This window comes from Thalassophryne amazonica, chromosome 6, assembly GCF_902500255.1.
Source record: "Thalassophryne amazonica chromosome 6, fThaAma1.1, whole genome shotgun sequence".
Classification (NCBI taxonomy): domain Eukaryota; kingdom Metazoa; phylum Chordata; class Actinopteri; order Batrachoidiformes; family Batrachoididae; genus Thalassophryne; species Thalassophryne amazonica.
The window spans coordinates 106,584,138-106,596,835 of NC_047108.1; the positions used below are offsets into that span (position 1 = coordinate 106,584,138).

Here is a 12,698-nt window from a genome sequence, read left to right on the forward strand (position 1 = left end):
GCACATTCACAACAGTAAAGTGTTGTATTTTGGCTCATTCATTGTCCATTCATTTACGCCCCCTGTTGTGGGTCCGTGTCACTACACTTTCACAACATCGTTGTCATGTTGGAAGACCCATCCATGACCCATCTTCAATGCTCTAACTGAGGGAAGGAGGTTGTTCCCCAAAATCTTGCAATACATGACCCCAGTCATCCTCTCCTTAATACAGTGCAGTCATCCTCAGTGTTGTATAGTAACGAAGTAAAAATACTTCACTACTGTACTTAAGCACGTTTTCGAGACTTTGAATTTTACTTGAGTTTTTTTAATTCAGCTTACTTTCACTTTTACTTCACTACATTTCCGACCTTAACTGCATACTTCTACTCCGATACATTTTCTATGCACCATGCCGTTACTCGTTACAAAAAAAAAAACACACGCACACACACACGAAAACATACATGTCAACCTATATGGATTACCCGTAAATTATACGGATTTTTCCGAGTTTCAGAGTCATACGGACGTACAAATAAAGTCTTATGGATTATCAGGGTTTGCTCTACAGCGGACTGTAATCAACCGTTTCTGCAGCGCAACTCCACTTTGATGCGTGAGTCATTGAAGCAATGCTTCGAACCACTAGTTCGTTGGTTCTTTGATTCGCTGCTCTTCAGTAACGGCAAGTCCGCTTCTTAACCCCTCTCAAAGCCATTAAAATATCATGAGTCACTTTTGTGTGGATTAAAGTCACTAACTGGGACTCATCTTGTTGCAGTCAAGAAATGAGAATCGTCCTCCGTTCTGTGCGTTTGGAGCCGCGCAGCTGCGTGGCTCTCTGCTGAGACAGACAGCGTCCAGTCAGAATTAATAACTTCAAATTGCTGCTTTAAATAAAATGACACCTCTTTCCAAACGCTGTAATACAGAAATAAACTACAATCGACTAAACGTTTGTTTTTTTTTTCTTCACAAAATGAGACGTCCTGTGTTCTTTATGAATTAAACTGATGCTGATGTGCAGCACAGCTATAAGAGCTCAGCGGTATGGAAAGACATTCATGCCAATAATGTCTGAAAGGAAATGCTTTTGACAAAAACTACAGATTTTGTCCTATTTATGTCCAGAGATCAAGGATCCACCACGTAGAGTTTATTATGTCCAAAGTTTAACGATCCATTGTTCAATTTCACATTTATTTACTTTAAGACTCAATAACATGTTGTTCAATTCAATTTCAATTTAATGGGCTTATAAAGCACCAAATCACAACAAAAGCTGTCTCAAGGCACCTCACATAGAACAGGTCAACATAAAATAATTAAAATGAACAAATAAAAATTTAAAAATTCAAATACATAATTAAAAACAGAAGTAAAAGATTAAAACAGATAAAAAATAAAAAACTAATCATAAGAAAAAGAATAAAAGTGGGCTTGAAGGCTTGACTTAAAAATGTCCACAGACTCCAACTGCCTCACGGTCGCAGGAAGACCGTTCCACAGAGCGGGTGCATGATAAGAAAAAGCTCTTTGACCTGCAGACATAGAAAACCTGTAAAGCCTATTTTTAGTACACAAAAAAAAAAAAAAAATCACAAGAGGTATAGATAAGGGAATTGATACGGAATCGGAACGATAAGCGGAATCGATAATGGTATCTATCGATAAAATCTTATCGATACCCATCCCTAATAAACACAGGGGTGAAGTCGAGGATCATCGACATGCCAGTCTGCAACATCGGCACTGGCGAGGCAATTTTCGATACACTTGATGAAGTTCTGAGGTATGTTTTATTTTCTTCATTATATTTTATTTATTTTTCATGATTTCATTAATGTATTTTCCATTAGTGACACACTTCTTGTTTCTGTAAAAAATAACAAAATTTGACACATTCAGTTCTATAAAATTCAGCTTGACGCATAAATACTAGATCTCTATTGTTTGAAATTCAACTGTGGAGGAAATACTAATGATCCTGACTTTAATGTCATTGTGGCAACTCATAATATGTGGACAAAAACCCAGTTATGTGATAACGCTATGCGGTTGTGTGTACTGTAATAAAACTGATCTTGGTGCGATTTGGAGGTTAGAAGGATTTTGTGTTGATTTTATGGATTTTCTCACTTGGTTATACAGGTGGACCCTCAAAGGGGTTGACATCTATGCGAAAAAAGCTGTGTTTTCACCCAGAGACACCACTGATTACGAGTGACTGCAACGAAGTCAGGCCGATTTGTCATGAGCCATGTCCGGTAGGCTTTTTTGCAGCTGCGCACTTGGGGGTTGTTTGTCAAAAAAACAATCATTTCTCTACATTGATTACAGACCTGCAGCGGGTCTGTAATCAACTTTTCTGCAGCACGGCTTTGCTTTGAACCTTGAACCAATCGAAGCAGTGCTTCGATCTACGATTCATGGAGTCATTGTTTTTCCCCGCTAAAACCCTGAAGACCATATGTCTGTGAGTAATATTTAATATTTTTATGTTAAACCGACCTGTTATGGTCTTCTGAAACAGTTGATAGATGTATTTTATAACTTAAAAACGGGACTGATGCTAACGTGTTAGCATGTCTATGGTGTTTTCAATGTTAAAGTTAGCATTAAGCTGTTCGCAGCAGCACGTTTGTGTTGATTTGTTTTCTGTATAATTAATGGCTCAGCGTTTGTTGTCATAAAAGAGTCAAATTGTAATTTTTTTAATTTATTTTATTCATATATTAATAATAATAGCAAAAACAACTAGAAGCACTCAGAGAGTGCAAACCTCCGCCAAGGCCATGGAGTCACTGACGCCATAACATCTACACGCCGTGGAATCATTGAACCTAAAAAAGTCTAACAATGATGTTTCCTCAGTAGTTAAAAAAGTTTCATCTGCTGTGACTGGATAGCATGTATCCTTAGCACTTGGCATCACAGTTTATTGCAACTTGCACCTTTCCCAGAAGCTACTGTCATCTGAGCACTGATATTGATATTGCATGTGCTTATAGACAAAAACAAATAAGAGACAAAATTTAATTTATTATTCAACTAAACTGCAAATATATGAATTTTTTAACATTTATGAAACACTTCTCTAAACAAGGCCATAGGGTCACTGACCCTAAAGAGATTCCTTCCTTGGCACAGTGATCTATTCAACAATTCAATGTTACAACTAAAACTATGATACATACACTTTTCTTTCCTTTAGAGTCAGAGCTCTATTGAGCCGAGTATTCCTTTAACTTTAACTAGTAATGACTTCATGACTTTCTTTGCTAATAAAATTTTAACTATTAGAGAAAAAATTACTCATAACCATCCCAAAGACGTATCGTTCTCTTTGGCTGCTTTCAGTGATGCCGGTATTTGGTTAGACTCTTTCTCTCCGATTGTTCTGTCTGAGTTATTCTCATTAGTTACTTCATCCAAACCATCAACATGTCTATCAGACCTCATTCCCACCAGGCTGCTCAAGGAAGCCCTACCATTAATTAATGCTTTGATCTTAAATATGATCAATCTATCTTTGTTAGTTGGCTATGTACCACAGGCTTTTAAGGTGGCAGTAATTAAACCATTACTTAAAAAGCCATCACTTGACCCAGCTATCTTAGCTAATTATAGGCCAATCTCCAACCTTCCTTTTCTCTCAAAAATTCTTGAAAGGGTAGTTGTAAAACAGCTAACTGATCATCTGCAGAGGAATGGTCTATTTGAAGAGTTTCAGTCAGGTTTTAGAATTCATCATAGTACAGAAACAGCATTAGTGAAGGTTACAAATGATCTTCTTATGGCCTCAGACAGTGGACTCATCTCTGTGCTTGTTCTGTTAGACCTCAGTGCTGCTTTTGATACTGTTGATCATAAAATTTTATTACAGAGATTAGAGCATGCCATAGGTATTAAAGGCACTGCGCTGCGGTGGATTGAATCATATTTATCTAATAGATTACAATTTGTTCATGTAAATGGGGAATCTTCTTCACAGACTAAGGTTAATTATGGAGTTCCACAAGGTTCTGTGCTAGGACCAATTTTATTCACTTTATACGTTTCCCTTAGGCAGTATTATTAGACGGCATTGCTTAAATTTTCATTGTTACGCATATGATACCCAGCTTTATCTATCCATGAAGCCAGAGGACACACACCAATTAGCTAAACTGCAGGATTGTCTTACAGACATAAAGACATGGATGACCTCTAATTTCCTGCTTTTAAACTCAGATAAAACTGAAGTTATTGTACTTGGCCCCACAAATCTTAGAAACATGGTGTCTAACCAGATCCTTACTCTGGATGGCATTACCCTGACCTCTAGTAATACTGTGAGAAATCTTGGAGTCATTTTTGATCAGGATATGTCATTCAATGCGCATATTAAACAAATATGTAGGACTGCTTTTTTGCATTTGCGCAATATCTCTAAAATTAGAAAGGTCTTGTCTCAGAGTGATGCTGAAAAACTAATTCATGCATTTATTTCCTCTAGGCTGGACTATTGTAATTCATTATTATCAGGTTGTCCTTAAAGTTCCCTGAAAAGCCTTCAGTTAATTCAAAATGCTGCAGCTAGAGTACTGACAGGGACTAGAAGGAGAGAGCATATCTCACCCATATTGGCCTCTCTTCATTGGCTTCCTGTTAATTCTAGAATAGAATTTAAAATTCTTCTTCTTACTTATAAGGTTTTGAATAATCAGGTCCCATCTTATCTAGGGACCTCATAGTACCATATCACCCCAATAGAGCGCTTCGCTCTCAGACTGCAGGCTTACTTGTAGTTCCTAGGGTTTGTAAGAGTAGAATTAGAGGCAGAGCCTTCAGCTTTCAGGCTCCTCTCCTGTGGAACCAGCTCCCAATTCAGATCAGGGAGACAGACACCCTCTCTACTTTTAAGATTAGGCTTAAAACGTTCCTTTTTGCTAAAGCTCATAGTTAGGGCTGGATCAGGTGACCCTGAACCATCCCTTAGTTATGCTGCTATAGACTTAGACTGCTGGGGGGTTCCCATGATGCATTGAGTGTTTCTTTCTCTTTTTGCTCTGTATGCACCACTCTGCATTTAATCATTAGTGATTGATCTCTGCTCCCCTCCACAGCATGTCTTTTTCCTGGTTCTCTCCCTCAGCCCCAACCAGTCCCAGCAGAAGACTGCCCCTCCCTGAGCCTGGTTCTGCTGGAGGTTTATTCCTGTTAAAAGGGAGTTTTTCCTTCCCACTGTTGCCAAGTGCTTGCTCACAGGGGGTTGTTTTGACCGTTGGGGTTTTTCTGTAATTATTGTATGGCCTTGCCTTGCAATGTGGGGCGCCTTGGGGCAACTGTTTGTTGTGATTTGGCGCTATATAAATAAAGTTGATTTGATTTGATTTATACGAGGTCTCTTAGATAATAAACCGACCCTTTTATTTTTTTTTTAACTATATGGATTTGAATGACATGCGATTACACCAATCATGCTTGAACCCTCGTGCGCATGCGTGAGTTTTTTCACGCGTCGGTGACGTCATTTCCCTGTGGGCAGGCCTTGAGTGAGATGTGGTCCCGCCCTCTCGGCTGAATTCCTTTGTTTCACACGCTGCTCGAGATGGCGCGCGTTGCTTTATCAAAATTTTTTCTGGACCTGTGAGGAATATCCGAGTGGATACTATTCGAGAAATTAAGCTGGTTTTCTGTGAAAAGTTTAACGGCTGATGAGAGATTATGGGGTGTTTCTGTCGGTGTAAGGACTTCCCACGGAGCGGGACGTCCTGCAGCGCTTCCAGGCGCTGTCGTCGGCCTGTTTCGAGCTGAAAACATCCTAATTTAAGGCTTAATTCACCCAGGACATCGTGAGAGAACAGAGAAGATTCAGAAGAGGCCGGCATGAGGAATTTATGCGGACATTCCACTGTTTAAGGACATTTTTTTAATGAAAGACGTACGCGCAAATTCGCCGAGTCGTTTCCGTGACGAATCGGCAAATCTGTGTGCGTCGCGACAGGAAAAACACCTCCGTGTTGAAAACCATTTGTAGAATTCAGGCGGCTTTTAATGGCTTTCAACAAGTGAGTAACTGAGAAATTGTTTAACAGCTTGGGCATGTTCCAACTTGCCCGTTAAGATTTCCAACGGAGGTGTTTTTCCTGCCGCGACCCCCCGCGGTCGGGTCCAGCTCGACATGCGACTCTGCCCGCACGTTCTTTCATTACAAAATGACCGTTAACAATGGAATGTCCGAATAAACTCCTCATGCCGACTTCTTCTGAAAGTTCTCTGTTCTCTGACGACTTACTGCGTCAACAGAGCCTGAAATGTGGAAGTTTTCAACTTGAAACGGCGAGACGCTGCCACCTCGAAGCGCAGATCGCCGTCAGGCGCCGTGGACCGTCCTTAAAGCGACACTACCAGACCAAAATCTCTCATCAGCCGTTAAAATTTTTACCGAAAACCAGCTGAATTTATTGAATGGTGTCCACTCAGTTGTGCCTTACAGTTTTGAAAAAAATTTTATCAAACAAAGCAACAGTCTCTGAGCCATTCCTAAACAATGAAAAAAATCGACGAGCGGGTGGACGACTCCTCACTCAAAGACTGCCCACAGGCGAATGACGTAACCGACAGGCGTGAAAAAACTCTCGCATGCCCACGAGGGTTCAAGCATGTCTGATGTAATCACACGTGATTCAAATCCATATGGTTTTTGAAAAAAATAATAAGGTCAGATACTTTTCTAATGGACCTCGTATTTGACATCCTTGACCATGAAAACATGCCACTAGAACTTGGAATCACTTTTATGTCTTTATTAGTTCAAAGGTTATTGTATAAAAATGATTTTTCAGTAATGGTGGTTCTCTTCTGGATCTAGCGCCATAACATTTGAAGCTACATCAAATCTGATGACACCTTACTGAATCAGTATAGATTCAGCTACAGTTTGGTGTTAGTTGTGCATCTCTAGCTTCATTTGTCACCTCACACTGACACATTTTCTATTTTCCCTATATTTTTGCATATTCTGGATCACCAGATCTGGAATCCGGATCCGATCATCACCCAACTTTGTTGTTTGATAGAACATTTGACTATGTTACACCGTAATTTTTTTCAAGCCTTTCTGCCTTGTTTTTGTGGAGTTAGAAACTAGAATGTCAAGGGGTGGTGGCCAAGTGGTTAATGCGCTTGGTTTCAGTGCAGAAGGTTCCGGGTTCAAATCCCACGCCTGCCACATTTCTCCATGTAATGTGGAGTTGCGTCAGGAAGGGCATCCGGCGTAAAACCTGTGCCAATTCAACATGCAGATCCACCTTGGATTTCCCGCAATGGTGAAGAATCCTTTAAAAAAATTCCTAAAAAATTCATCACTAAAATTTAATGACTTGTTCCTCTTGTCATTTCCAACCACTCCACAAAATTTCATCAAAATCTGTTCAAAACCTTTTGAGTTATCCTGAAGACAAACAGACAGACAAACAAACAAACGTGATGGCGAGGTAATAATAGTCTACATAATAGACAATAATAGTCAATAATAATAGACTAATAGTTACAATTTTAGAGAAAGGGACAAAAAGAACCTAATGAAACAAAACACAACAGAAAAGATAAAACCATGTAACAATGAAAATAACTATAAATAACTGTTTCCTGTGAACACCTAGTGAGTAGCCTACTCTCGTTTAGGTTTTGAAACCTTGTTTCTGAAGTGTTTTTGTGTGATGTGCACAATTTTCAGTATTTTGACTAATACTATCAGTCATTTACAAGCCTAGATAAACTTTGTAATATAAAAAAATCAGTCCGTTTTTGATTATTAACATTTACTTCTACTTTTACTTTCAATACTTGAGTACATTTAGTTGTACGTTACTTGTCATACTTAAGTACAATAAATACTAGATACTTTAAGACTTTTACTTGAGTAACATTTCAGTCAGTGACTTGAACTTCTACCAAAGTCATTTTTTTAATGGGTATCTGTACTTTTACTTAAGTGTGATTTTCCGGTACTTTATACAACACTGGTCGTCCTGTCCCATGTGCAGAAAAGCACCCCCAAAGCATTATGCTCCCACTCTAAAAGTCAACACTACAAGCACATCTTGACTGTTTCATGTCAACTCCGTTGTGGTGGTGTACAGAGGTAAAACTACAAAAATTGTCCCTGCATAAATATCGACAGGACCTGACTGTATCAGGCATCATTTCTAATGATAGATCTAATCCCTCATTTTCAAAAAAACAATCAGTGATTAAAGTTGTTGCTTTAAATGTACATCAGCAAAAAAAAAAAAAAAAAAACACTGGAGGCAGTGCGTGCATGCATATGCACATGTAGATAATACATTTTTTTTTTTTGTGACATCATTTCATGGCATTTTAATGATGTCATATTAATTATAAGACACAGGATTGATTGATATTAGCTTTGACTCACCCTTCCAGTGGAGATATCCTGGAATATGTGATTTTTGGATGACATTCACCATGACTTTTCCAAATGCTAAATCAACCTGAGACACTCACTTAAGGAACATTCATACCAAATTTGGTAAAAATCTTTATACCTGTTTCTGAGTTATTTTGTACAGTCTCACATACACACACACACAAAATGCCCTACACAGTGTAATTATGTAAGTTAATATTCCCATTGAGAGAAGAAATGGAAAGCACAGAAGATTTAAATGAAGAATCCTCAGGGATGGATTAAGAGCAAAAAGGTACTTGCAAGCGTCTGTTTTCCACTGATGCCGGAATGTTTTCCCACTCCGTATTCTCCCTGGCTGCATTCCACTTGATAAGTGTCATTCCTGATCCAGATCTCACTTTAGTCAATCTTTCGCACGGATAACGCACATGCACACGAAACACAAACGCGGCTTCCAGACACACTGTCTGTAAATGTGCACATAACGAGGCTGAGCGAGTGGAGCGTGTGAGGATCGGGGAGATTGAGATCTCTGTTGTGACAGCTGGACAGTTGAGGGGTTCAGATAAACAGCTCGCAGCAAGAGAAGACGGGAGGCCGACTGCTTTAAAACAAACACTCTCTTGGCATTTATACACTCGGCAGATAGGAAGGACCTACAGTATATGAGTGGGGTGAATAAGTAACAAAAGCATCATTATCTGCATGTGCGTGCGAGTAAAACGCAGTTGGGAGAGTTGGGTTTTGTGGGGGGGTCATGGAGAATACCCAGGCGCTGAGCGCGTTTTGCAGCATTCACTCATTAAGAAATAGGTCAAGGATTCAGCCTGCATGTGCAGCAACTTGTCAGAACCTCTCAAGCCAAATTGGGGTGAGTCTGGCTTCCTGAAGGGGAAACCCGAAAACGAGGGGGCACCACGGCCGCTGGTGGTGACAACGCACACAGAAAAACAGCGAGACGTTCAACGGCAAACCGTGCCGTTTACAAGCTCAAATTGTTAGTTTAGTGCAAATTGTTGGAGAAGAAGAGAGGATCTGTGCTGTGTGGCCCCATCATGGGCTTATTACTCACCAACAGGGGGCGCCACAGAGCCGTGTATGTCAATCAGGACAGTTTATCGCAGATTGTGATGGAGGCTTATTGTTGTGGCGATAAGGCACATGAGGCTGATCAACAGTCATATTAAGATTATGAGTGCAAGTCTAAAAGTTGGAGCGTTAAAAACGTAATCTAGTTATGTCACCCAAATGTGGTTGTTTACACCTTTGCATTTAAACAACCAAGTTTTGTGAGAGCAGTTGACATAACTAGATTAAGCAAATACAAAATTTCACATTTAAAGCACACTAATCTTTACACTCAATACATTTTATAACAAAAGTCCAACTTAAATACCAAGAGCTGGTGTGTTTTCTGTTGAAAACATGGTGCTTCTTTAAACTTATTTAAGTGACACTCTGGACTGAAAAACCAGCAGTGCTGTGGATCCAATAAACGCACTGCAGAGCGGTGACAGATTGAGAAATATCAAGTGAAGCTTGATGCAAGTTTGTCCAGTCAGAATCATTTCTTTGCAGCTCGTAGCAGTTAACATTATTGATCGAAAGGACGTGTGATGCTGTGGTTCTCGAACGTTATTCTAGACCCGGCTGTCTTCAAAGGGTTCACTTGAAAGCGATTCGTTGGGCAGAATTCTTCACATCTTCACTCACATCCTCAATAATTTAAAGTGGCAGCACAGACAGAGTGTAATTTTAATCGCTTTCAAAGTAAATACAGCTTTGAAAAGAATCTTGTTGCAGTAGTATTTACTACTGAAAGTGCATCAGTGAATACATATTTAACCCAAAGCGGAGCTAGTAGAACTGTGGAAACTGTGATATAGCAGCTTCTGAATAGCAGCTGGTTGGAGGCGATGATGCCTCAGTGGCAGCATCTCACTATCATTTAGTGCTTTTTTCTTCTTCAGCAGACTGGAGTTAATTAGGTGAATATAATCAGCACGTGATAATCAAACCAATGCTGAGTGCCAGCTTGTTCTTCCAAAGGCAGCAATTTCCACTCCGGTGGCCACTTTGGGGTCAAACTGCTGTTTCACTTTGAGATGGATATTAAATTAATGATGTGAGCAGGTCATGCTTCACACACACAAACCCTGATTTCACCAAGAAGGAACATGTTTTGATTGCACAGGCCAGAGGAATTAATAGGCAACCCATCCACTTCGGCAGACGCAAGTTATTTTTATGCAAATGTTAGGCAATTTTCTACTAAAGACAACATTTACTTTCTTTAGGGTCATTGTCAAAGATGCTTGCAGGAGAGTTGGCGGTTTGACAGAATGCAGGAGCAGCTGCTGACCTTGACAGATGAGTTCTGGAGTAAATTTTAGTTTGGCAACAATGCATAATAAATATATAGTCCAGCTTATGCATGTGTGCATGTGACAGACTGTCATTTTAGGCTGTAGGTGCACTTGTTGCTGTGGATCCTCTATGTAAAATTGTCTATTCGGCAGTGTGAATTTTGAGCTGACTAATGGACATCATCATAGCGTCTAAATGTGATGATTTCAAGCATTATATGGCTCTAAAAATAACTTCACTGCATGGCAAGAACCGTTATTAACACCAAAACACGCACATCGGGCAAGAATCAATTAGCAGCACAGGTTGCAACTCACTATTATATTTGTAATACGTTGCTATTCAAATTATAATTAATTAAAGAAATCAAAGCATTAAATGCAACACCAACATAAAACCCGAATAACACTTCAAACGTACCGATGCTGTTTGTGCGTAAAACGAACTGATTTTACGCACAGGCGCCAATTACTGTGCGTAAAATAACCATGTTTGACGCAGAAGGAGCGCAGAGTTGTAAAGCACATTTTCATTCATTTCATGCGCCACTGTGAGCAAAGATGGAATGAAGAACTGAAACGGGCTGCTGCTGCTGCCGCCTTATCAAAAAAACCAAAAACCTGCAGCGGAAAATGAAAACTGGTCAATTCTATTAGAAACGATGACAGAAATCAGTGGATGTTTTGCCAGCTGCGGGGTCTGTGGAGCCTTGCAAAGCAGATTTAGGATAAATGAGCGTCACTCACCTGTTTAGTGAAAGTGAATCTCCCGGTTTATCCTGACGGCTCCAGCGCGGCTGTCTTCTGGATGCGCTCCGATCACATTCACAGTCAAAGAAACAAACGTCTCCAAACGCTTCCTCTCTCTATCTCTCTCTCTCTCAGAGTTGCAACAATAATTTTATATTCACTGCTGCTTCAGTCCTCAAAATATTTGCGCGTAGGAACGCTGTTACGCGGCGGCGTCATTCATTCAAGCTTTCATGAAGCGCGCGTCTAATTTGCAGATTCGGTGCGTAAACTTCGCGGCGGATGGACGTGGACCCGCCTGGCGTGACTTTACTGGACGGTGTCAGTGAGGTGGAACATTCCTGCAGGGTTCCGCCTCCTCTGATCGGTCTATGTGGACCTGGGCTCTGGGCTGGCCATCGACCGACGGTGGATCACGGCCGCAGCGCGGTTTTCTCGGAGAACTGATGGCGGACTGACGCGGATTAGCGGTTCCATCAGTGTACAGTGTGCGCGCACTGTGCCACCGGCACGCTGCGCGTTTAAAGCCAGCCCCCTCGGCTCATTATGATGTTAAGTGTTTCCGCCCAGAGAAATATGACTGATGAATGCATTCAAGAAACACTTTCCGATTCACTGTTTCGGACTTAGAAAGACAATTTGGTGTAATTGTGATATGGAAATTTACACAGCTCCCTGGGGGGGGTGAAAAAAGTTTACTCATCATTAAGTTCAGTTTGGAAAACTCCCTGCAGAAAAGAAAATATCATCTCTAAAATAATTGTATTTATAGAATATGTTTTTGACAAAATGTTAATTAAATTTTATAAGTCGCATTACGTCATCTCTTTGACAAAAAAAAAAAATGTTTAACTCATCAGTGTGTGTACAGTAGTGAAACAGTGATGCTGTGACTTGAACACTGTTTCTGTTGGAATACTGCCATCTATAGGTCAAACTGGGGAAGCTGCCTCTGCCTCCCCTCTCTTTCAGAAAAGATGCACACTGGAGGAATATTTTAGCTTCAGTCTGTCAGTGAAGGTTCTCAGTCTAAGTGTAGGAGACATCACAAAGTTTAGGTCACCCACCCTGCTGCTGGAGGTCATCTGTCCTGCGAGTCTTCCAACTCTCACTGCTCCACCCACTGATCATGAACGAAGTCAGGTGTGCTCAGCAAATCAACAAGAGAACACCAGCCT

General features: G+C 40.4%; 1 protein-coding gene across 1 annotated transcript in view; it reads right to left on the reverse strand.

Moving 5' to 3' along the window:
- The window catches only part of plxna2 (plexin A2), a 694,900-nt gene extending 682,886 nt beyond the window's left edge, over positions 1 to 12,014 (reverse strand). The window contains 1 exon segment of the mRNA XM_034173103.1: positions 11,518 to 12,014. The gene's annotated coding sequence lies outside the window, so the exon portion shown is untranslated.
- Positions 12,015 to 12,698: the final 684 nt, after the last annotated feature.